The 9782-nt window shown below is 52.7% G+C and overlaps 2 long non-coding RNA genes across 2 annotated transcripts; one reads left to right on the forward strand and one right to left on the reverse strand.

Moving 5' to 3' along the window:
* Positions 1–1036: 1036 nt before the first annotated feature.
* On the reverse strand, positions 1037–6126 carry LOC308057465. Its single transcript, XR_013925275.1, has 2 exons — positions 5957–6126; positions 1037–1350 (listed from the first exon to the last, which is right to left on the reverse strand). It is a non-coding gene; the product is annotated as an uncharacterized lncRNA (long non-coding RNA).
* Positions 6127–8642: 2516 nt separating this feature from the next.
* Positions 8643–9473, forward strand: LOC308057489. The gene is made up of 2 exons (XR_013925277.1): positions 8643–9192; positions 9383–9473. It is a non-coding gene; the product is annotated as an uncharacterized lncRNA (long non-coding RNA).
* The last annotated feature ends 309 nt before the right edge of the window (positions 9474–9782 follow it).

Raw genomic sequence — 9782 nt, forward strand, 5'->3', positions numbered from 1 at the left:
TAAAAATATTTCTAAAAAAGAGTACAAAGATAAGGCACACTGGGCAAGTGGCACTTGGGGGGTGACTGGGGGTAATGGAGTGTAGCTTGGGATACCTGGGGATAGCCAGGGAAAATTGGGGGAAAGTACTGACCAAGTACATTTTTAAAGCAGTTGTTGGTGTTCTACAAACATGATGTTGACCTTTTTGAGCCGGCTCTTGACAAAGGACACAAGCCTGTTTAATATACAGGGTCCGAAGACCAGTGTCAGCAGGATCATTGCAATCGGTCCAACCAAGGTGGATATCAGGGTGGTTAGCCACGGAGATTGGTTAAACCATGATTCAAACCACCCTTGTTTGGCTTCCCTGTCTCTTTTTCTTTGAGCCAATCTCTCTCTTAATTTGGCCATCGAGTCTCTAACCACTCCGGTGTGGTCAGCATAGAAGCAACATTCCTCTTTCAGGGCGGCACAGAGGCCTCCTTGTTGCATAAACAGGAGGTCTAATCCCCGTCTATTCTGCAAAACAACCTCTGAAAGCGAGGAGAGGGATCGCTCCAAAAAGGTCATGGATTTCTCGATTTTTTGTAGGTCTTCATCGATGGTGGCTTGCAGTTGAGACAGGCCTCGTTGCTGGGTCACCAGGGAGGTCACTCCCATTGCCGTGCCAGCTGCTCCCAAACCAAGCAGCGTCGCTATAGTTACAGCTGTCAGTACTTCTCTTTTTTGAAGTCTGCTATTAGCTTCTCCCCAATAACGGTACATTTCTTCTTCTGGATGGTATAGGATCCTAGGAACAATCAGAATTTGTACACAAAACTCAGCAGAGTCATCAAAAAGTTTAAGGGACACACAGGGGCTTACTCCTGATTGATGGCAGATCCACATTCCGGGTGCAGACGGGATCGCCACTTACGGGTCTTGTCAACAGCAACAGTTTTTGCGCAAAAAGCACTATCCCAGCTTGCTAGGCTGGCATTACCGATACATACGCCCAGGCCCCTGACTTGGTGCAAGGTGATTCCTTTCCATGGTGTGTCCCACCTACACTGGGTTGGACTGCTGTCTGATGAATAGTCAAAGGAAGCATCGAGGGCAATGCCCTCGTAGAAGGGAGGGTACACGTCATAACATAACCAACAGGAATTCATGAGATCCGGGTTTGACTGATTCAGCGACCGGAAGGTGGCATCTAACACGCTAAAAAATGGTTTGCCGGGCAAATGGTGAGAGTTCATGTTTGGTTGGCTTGAGGGAACTATTTGCTTGGTTGGTAAGGGATCGGTTGGGACGGGGGTGGAAGTCGGCAAGCTTTCTTTTCTTTGCTGGTTATCGCTTTTGATCACGACGTTGGGGCCAATTGCTGTACTGCTTTCTACTTCCTGCTTTTAATAAAAAGCAGTCCCCCCCTATCTGTGCCGGGTAGCCAGTATCTATTTCCCCAAGTTTTACCGATGGTCCATCCCAGGTCGTTTTCATTGGTTACGTTTAAGAAGATGTATTGGCAGTCACATATTTTATTGAACCCCTTGAAGCGGCACACTGGCCCTCCCATCCCGTCTACTGGCCAAGGGGTACAGCCTGTTGGCCCCCAACTGCTCTTAAGAAACGGGTCTGATTTCGCTGCCTTCCAGCCAGACGCGATGGTTTCACAGCCCCAGTGAGAACAGTAATACTGATAAGGGACGTTACAATAAGATTTGCCGGGGTTAGAGCTGGGACACATATAATACATTACAGTATTCAAACAGGGGCTTGAGAGGATTAGGTCACAGAGATGTACTTGGAAGCTGGGGGGCCCCGGGGTGACAATCTTTCGTAGTATCTTCTGGTCCTCCCATCTCGCCAGTACCCATTCCCACGGCTGATGTTCATACAAGCTGCTAGACGGCGTTATGAACCCCAAAATTGAAATCACACAAAAACATCGCAGCCCTCCGCCCCGCGGGGGCTGTTTCACCGTTGTCTGGACTCCGCCGGTGCAGAGCCCTCAGATGCAGACAGGCTGCCTGCCGACTCGTAATCTTCTCTTGTCACCAGGGTATATGGGTTACGGGGGTGTCCGATGATCCGGTCCTGCAGACAAAAACTCACAGTTTTCATTAGTTTTATTCTGAAGGTCTGGCTTGATAGACTTAAGTGGACACCACTTAATTCTGTTGTCTTTTCTGGCCGCAGCATACCCTCGCCCTGTCAGAACTAATTTCCACCCTTGTTCCCGCCCTCCTAGGTCATTTCTGATCATGACCGACAGGCCTTCTTCTAGCGCTCGAGTGGCCCAGTGCTTCTGGGCAGGGCTATTCACCTCGTCTCCCCTGGGGAACTGGCTTAGTGCTAACAGGGCTGTCGCTAATAAGCGTGCCTGATCCCCTGAGGGAATGGCGTTGGTAAAACCTTCCGGTTTTTTCTAATACCTGTAAATTAGATTTCAGAGTTTGATTTGCCATATCATATTGGTACTCTAGTGGGGTTGATTCAACTAGACCACAATGGTGCCTTTTGACAGTGGGGACATGTAGCTACTATATGTTTCGCGTCAGTGGCCGAAATCCCACATCTCTTTGCTAGCGCTTTAGCTCCAATGTGGAGGGACTCATGTCATTGGCGGGCATCTCTTAGTGTCCACAAGCCTTTTGCAGCGGCATCTGCTTTGTCGTTGCCGATTTGGAAGAACCCTTTGATTGGGTTATGGCTGTTGACGTGGATAACCGATACAGTGCCCTTTCGGGAAAAAAGCGCTGCTTCTAGCATCAGAGCTGTTGCAGTTGTTGACACGCCAGGCCCCGACATGGCTAAGCAAAGCTTGGCCACTAACATTGAATCAGTTACTATGTTGAGATGTATGTCGGGAACAGTCCGCACGCCAGCACTACAGCTGCTGCTTCCAGCTGTTGGACTGAGATCGCACGATCGGTCATTTTGACGCAGTGCCATTCTCCTCCCGATTGCCATACTGCTGCCGCGGTTGAGGTCGCTGAGGATGCGTCTGTGAAGACCGTTGGTCCCTGTTGGGGCCGGTCCATGATCTTCTGTGGGAGGTCGACGTCGACAATAGCTAGCATTTGAGTCCAGGGGGGCTTTGTGGCATACCGGACTTCTCCCCCAAATCCGACGAGGGCTATAGCTAGATATTCTGACATTGCCACTGATTGTGTTGGGAGCTGTTTGCAGAAGGGCAGGTATATTCTGGCAGGTTTGGTTCCCAGATGTCTTAGGGAGAGTTTCCTGCCTTTCGTGATGAGGTTACCGAGCACTCGACTCCTGGAGAGAAGGCACGTGACGTTTTTCCCAGGACTATCCATTGTATTGGCTGAGCTTTTTCAGGAGGGCCTTGGGCCAGTGCTCCTTCTCCCCCCGCTTCCGTGAAGTGCACATACAGATCAAGTGGTATAGTCGGGTTCCACCTGGCGAGTGTGTTTGATAACACCTGTTGTTCGATAAAGTCGAGAGAGCTTATTGCTTCTGTCGTCAGAGTTTTTTGTTCCCATGGGTTTTTCCCTTTCAAAAGATTGTACAGGGGGGCCATGATTTTGGGAGGGATCAGGACAACATTGCGGAGCCATTGTAAAGACCCCACTAACTGCTGCATGTCATGGAGTGTTTTAACAGTTCGATGGATTTTTATTTGAGGGTGTGTTATATAAGAACTTGTGATCCCCATTCCCAAAAAACTTACACAGGGTCCTCTTTTAATTTTTGCACTCGCGACTTCAAACCCGTTTGTCTTGAGGGTTTCTGAAATTATTGTCACCAGGTGGTCCGTCCACCTGATGTCCTGACGGTGCAGCAATCAGAATATCATCCATATATTGAATGATAGTTGCAGTCGGGTCACTGCGCCGAACCGGTGCCAGTGCCCGATCCACTGTGATTTGGGAAATAGTGGGTGAATTGATCATTCCTTGGGGCAGCACTTTCCACTGGAAGCGCAAGTTAGGGCGTTGGCTGTTTGGAAACACTACAGAAAAAGCAAACAGCTCCTTGTCCTCCTCATGCAGAGCTATTGAAAAAAACGGTCTTTAATATCAAGGACAGCACAAGGTTGTCCTTCCGGTATCATGGAGTTCATGGGCAACAATGTTTGAACAGGACTCATTGGCTGGATTTTTTTGTTTACCTCACACAGGTCATGGAGGAGATGAAACCCCTCGCCTGCTCGTTTGGGTATTACAAAGACTGGGGTGTTCCATGGGCTAGTGGAAGGCTCTATATGACCTCGTTGTAGTTCGCGGTCAACTAACTCGAGAAGGGCATCCTTTTGAGGCTTTGACAGGGGCCACTGCTCGACCCAGACTGGGTCGGATGATTTCCATGTCAGTCTGATCGGTGGGAGTGGGTGTGCGGCAGTGGCCCTTACTGTAAATTTGTCACTCTGGCTTTTAATAAGGCTAGGGCGTCCCTTCCCAACAGGGGTGGGACTCCTGACATGACGTATGGGAAGAGGGTAATGGTCTTCTCCGGTCCCTTTTCAGTGTGAAGCGTGATTGCTACCAGTTGAGCACTCTTCCGAGCTCGGGTTAATCCCCCGACTCCTCCCACCATGGGGGCGTCTTCCGATTTCCAACGTGGGGGCCAGCTCGTTTCAGGGATAACTGTAACATCTGCTCCGGTGTCAGTCAAAAAGGGGATGCTGATGGTGATACCATTTAGGGAATTATAGAGGTAACAGATCCCCCACACCACTGGCGGGTTGTCACACCTTACTGCCAGGGCCACCCAGGGGTCTCGCCCCCAAGGGGTGGTCCCTGCTGTCCCTGGGATGGAGGCCAGGGTTTGGGGTCGTCGGCTGGGCCATAAAGTTGGTTGCTTCCTGCGGGGGCAACGGGTTCGGGAGTGACCCCCCCTGTCTGGGGTTGGTGTAATGGGGCCGCCTGACATCCCAAGTGGGAGAGGGCTGTGTGCGGTCCGGGGGCCCCCTCCCTTTCCCGTTTCCCTGCTTTTTAAGCCTGCATTCCTTCGCGAGGTGCCCTCTCTTTCCACAGGCCCAACACGGTCCTTTAGATCGGTTTTGTGGGAGGAGCGCCATCGGCGAGTCTCCGAAAAGGGGACAATTAATCATCACATGGCCTGGTTGGCCACATTTGAGGCATGTCATCACGCTAGCCAGTGCACGAACAGCCACTTGAATTGGGGCCAGGTGTTCCTCGCTCACAACATGTTTAATCATGTCCGCGAGACTTGACCTCGGTGGCAGTGATTGCAGGATTTCTTTGGGTTTTAGATTAGACTGTTGCCGCAAGCAGTCTGCGATGACTGGGCCTTTTGCCTCCGAGGTCAGGGCCGAGGAATCGACTGCTGCTTGGAGGCGATCTACAAACTGTGTAAAACTCTCACTTTCTTTTTGTTTTATTGTGGACCATGGCGATGGCTTGACAATAACTCTAGAGGTCGTGCGAATGGCTTCTCTAGCTGCACGGGTGGTTGCCATAACTTCATGGGCCCGCAGGCCCTGGGCTTGTGCTTGGGGGTAATCATTGTTGGGTGTGTACCCATCAACCGCTGTAGGCTGGAGCCGTGTAGCAGATGATCCGCTCCGGTTACTCGGACTAATTGCCTCGCACAGTTCTCCTCCCATTCTTGTTTAAACACGATCATCCCTGCCCCATCAAAAATCAACCTACAAGTCTGTTTTATATCGAACGGGAGCAAATCATCTCCCCCCAAAAACCCATCTATGAGGGTGGAGACCATGGCAGAATTGAGTCCTTTGTCCGCGATTGCTTTAACAATCGCTTGTATATCCTTAGGGCTTAAGGGGGAATGGACCCTCTGTCCCCCGTCCGTCACTCGGACCGGGAATGCTAGTGCGTCCGATGGGGCCCAATCGGCACATGCAATTTGTATTTTTCTCCAATCTGTGAGAGGAATTTCTTTCCCCTTAGGTCTTTCTTTCCCCGTGAGTGGTGATATTTTGGTCTTTGTACTTGCCAGCCAAGTCTGCCATGCAGAGTCTGAGCCGGAGTCAGAGCCCGACTGACTGCTCTCTTCCGGGTGTTGGTGGTATGTGGTCGGGCTTCGGCCCCTCCCTTGCCTTGCGTAATCGGGCGGTTCTTTCCCTTTCTGCCCGCCCCGCCTTCCGCTTGGGGCGGCGCCTGCCTTATAAGGGCAGTTTTGGGGAGGGTCATTCTGATTGGCTTTCTGCCCCTCGCTGGCGCTCTTTTCCCTTTTTTGGTCGTGCCAATCACTCTTTTCCTTCCCATTCCCCTCCCCCTCCCCTCGGTGTGCGCCTGTTAACTCTAGCGCTTCCTCCCTGCTCCCGCCGAGGGCGGTCTGGCCCCACCCTTCCCCTTGCTGCTCGGCGCCATCTTGGGGCGCACAGGGCGGTGGTTCAGTCCGTGTAGTTTCGGCCTCGGCTTTCGCCTCAGCGCCCCTGGCCTCTGCAGCCAGCTTGCCCCAAAAGGAGTCTGCCGAGCGTCCTGTGGGGGAGTTGGAGATGTTACAGTCTTTTGGACGCTGAGTGGGCGCGTCACTGTTCTGTCGGCTTTGAGGGTCGGCAGAACCCTCCTCAACCGAGGGGGTGCGAGGTTTGGCTAGTCGCCCCATTTCCCACCCATGGGGTGTTTAACAGACAATCCCTTGCAGCTTTCCAGGTCTCTTGCTCTTGTCTAGCTTTTTGGAGAGCCTGGATGACTTTCCCCCATGCTTTCAGATTTTTCCCGTTACCAGTAGACATCGTTTCGTCACATAAAGCGTGGGAGCATTTGTCCCACACATCTGGGTGGAGTATATCCACCGGCTGGTCAATGACCCCCAGCTCCAAAAGTCTCACAACTGCAAGAGTAAAATCTTTGGGCTTACAAGCAATACCCCACTGCTTATGCAGCTGTAATACGACCTTCACAAGAGCTTCCATCCTCTTGGCTGGTCCGGGAGCATCCTCCCCGCCGGGCTGGTCCTGCCGCTCTGGCCGCCGTTTACCCGATTCCAGGTGAATGTTCCCGGGTTTCGGCACCACTTGTTGCCTTCGCAGGCGAGCGGTGACCTGGTTCAGGAACAGCACAGCGGCCGACCCCTGGCCATGCGGTCCATCAGCTCACAGACACCAATGTGGTGGATGGCAAATGGCGTTTATTGCTGAACGAAATGGCACTATATAGCCTAGGTTTACAATGTCACTTCCGTCTGCTTACATCATAAGCTACAAGCTGTTGGCTACCTGGAGGGGGGCCCTGTGTTTCCGTACAGTGTGACATCTTCCGGCCGCCAGGCCCTACCTAGCAACACACGTGTCTGCCAATACCAGGAGGAGGAACTGGGTGATGGAGCTGCTGTTGGACATCTGCTGCCTCCAACCATAGGGTCCTCTTCATGAAGCAAATATAGTGAAGAGTCAGGCAAGACTTCTGTGAGCCAAGTGAAAGCTGTTTCTCCTAGAACCGCCCCCGGTGCCCCATGCCCCCCCTCTGCAGTTCCCATGAGAGCTCCCTTCCGAGCCGTGGCTGGAGCTGTGCTGAGTGCTGGCCGAGTGTGCTGTGAGGAGCAGGGGCTGTGCCCGCTGGCTGCCCAGCAGTGAGCCCTGCTCTGCAACAGGGGCTTCATGGGAAGCCTGGGGGCAGGGGCCAGTCCTGGCCTTGCCCTGGCTCAGCACAAACTGCTCCCAGCGCAGAAGGGCCTGTCACCATCGGCTCTGCCCGTGCTGAGCAACGGCCATGGCCAGAGTCAGGTCAGGAGGGCTTTGTGCTGTGCTCAGGGAGAGCAGAGTGAGTGCTGAGAGGCAAGGGGACTGTCTGTGCCTGAGGGCAGAGGCAGGCACTCTGCTCTCTCCATCCCTCTCCTTCCCAGCTGCCCGGCAATTGCTCCTTTCTTAGATGGAGAGTGATCACACTGCCATGTGACCCTGACAAGCAGCCAGGCACTGCTGAGAGCAGAGGGATCCACTGCAGAGAACAGAATGCCTCATCCCTTCCCGAAGGCTCAGCACTACACTGCTATCCAAGGACACCCAGGGCTCACTGTGTGCCCTGGAAACAGCACAGACCTTGGGTGGACACCCAAAGTAGATAGTCAAGGGTCTTGATCATGGAAAGCTCGAGACAGAGCGTCAGCTCCTCCCCCAGCCTCACAGACTGCATTGCCCACAGCATCATCGGTTAGGGGAAAGCTGGGACACCTCCATGCTAGAGGACATGTCTGCACAGGAGGACCCACAAGGTCTGCCCCTGAGCCTGCAGCTGAACCCCCTATTGCCAGAGAGCCTGTCTGCAATGCCAATAGCATCTGAGCAAGGCCAGGAGAGAGACAAAGGGACACTCGGGAACTCCTTCCCCTTGCCCAGCCCGGCACACCACCTCCCACACAGCAGCAGTGCAGGACAGTCACCCTCAGGCTCTGCTCAGCGAGAAATGGCACCGTGGCAGCAGGAGAGATGCACTTCATCCCTTCTGCTGCTCTGCTGGACCAGGGGGTGTTGAAACACATGAAACCAACGGTCTAAAGGCTGTGCTGGGTGGGAGAGGAGAGCAGAGGTGTGTTGCTCAGGGAAGGCACCTGCACAGTAGACCATGGCCAGGAGGTGCCCTATCTCCCCTGCATCAGGGATCCCCTCAGCATCTCCCCCCTCCCTGCCCAGGGCTCTGCTGCCTGCAGCTGTCCCTGCCAGCAGCTCTTTCTCTGGCCCCAGGGCCCTTCCCTGCCAGCGCTCACAGAGCCCAGCTCAGCCCTGTGGATAACTGGCTAGCTGAAAAAAGGTCTCATAGACATAGTCCAGCTGGCTGGACAAAAATGCACATCGCTCTCAGCTTATCTGAAGTAAAGCAAAATACACTGTCTTTGGCTGTTTTTGTTACACAATAACAGGAAAATTTTGGCGGGAAAAGAATGTTGCAGGTGGGAACAGAAAACTACAGAAGAGAAACTAGGGGCGGGCTTGGTATTTAGGCAACTAACCAATAATGAGCTTAACTTTTGTAATATGTATGAGCTAATTATAACAAGGCATAAAAGGTGACTGTAAGGGACAATAAACGAAGTCTGCTGATCACTCATATTGAGTGGCTGTGTCTTCCCTCCGTCGCAACAAATGGCGCCTCAACAGGGACCCTAGAGAGGGCTGAACCTGCGAGCCACGGTTCGACGGAGATTCGGGTACCGGTCCTGAAAGCAGCGCAGGAGGCGGAAGGGCACAGTCCCCGCGCCCGGGAGCACCTACAGAGGGTCCCGCCGGCCACGCGTCGCCGAAGTCTTGCAAAGGCTGCAACAGCACTGACGAAGGTATGGAGAGACAAGCGACGTATGATTCGCTCATATGCTTTTTAGAAAAGCGGAGCGTTCGGGACACAGGTTGTAAAAAGGAATTACTCGGGTTATTAGTGTTTGGGATAGCATCTGGGACCCCCGCGGCAGCGGCGACTGGCGGCGCGCGGCCCGGCAGGCCCCTTCCTGGCCACGGTTTCTCTCCAAGGCGGCACCCCCCCCCTTCGATCGGCGCCATGGCGATGCAAGCGGCCAAGCGAGCTAACATCTGGCTGCCCCCAGAGGTCAATCGGATCCTTTATATTCGGAACCTGCCGTATAAAATCACAGCAGAGGAAATGTATGATATATTTGGGAAATACGGACCTATTCGACAACTCAGAGTTGGAAACACTCCTGAAACAAGAGGAACAGCTTAAGCTTCTCAAGGAAAAATACGGACTTGATTACAAACCCACCAAAAAAAAAAAAAAAAGTGCTTCAGATGTCACCTACAAGAAATGGGTTTCTGCTTTGAACTAGCAAACATCTCTGTGTTTAAAAAGAAGTCTTTTTGCCTTGATGGAGATAATTCTGTATTCTGTACTTATGCTGTATTCTGAATGTGG

Source organism: Falco punctatus (genome assembly GCF_963210335.1).
Source record: "Falco punctatus genome assembly, contig: scaffold_30, whole genome shotgun sequence".
Taxonomy (NCBI): Eukaryota; Metazoa; Chordata; class Aves; order Falconiformes; family Falconidae; genus Falco; species Falco punctatus.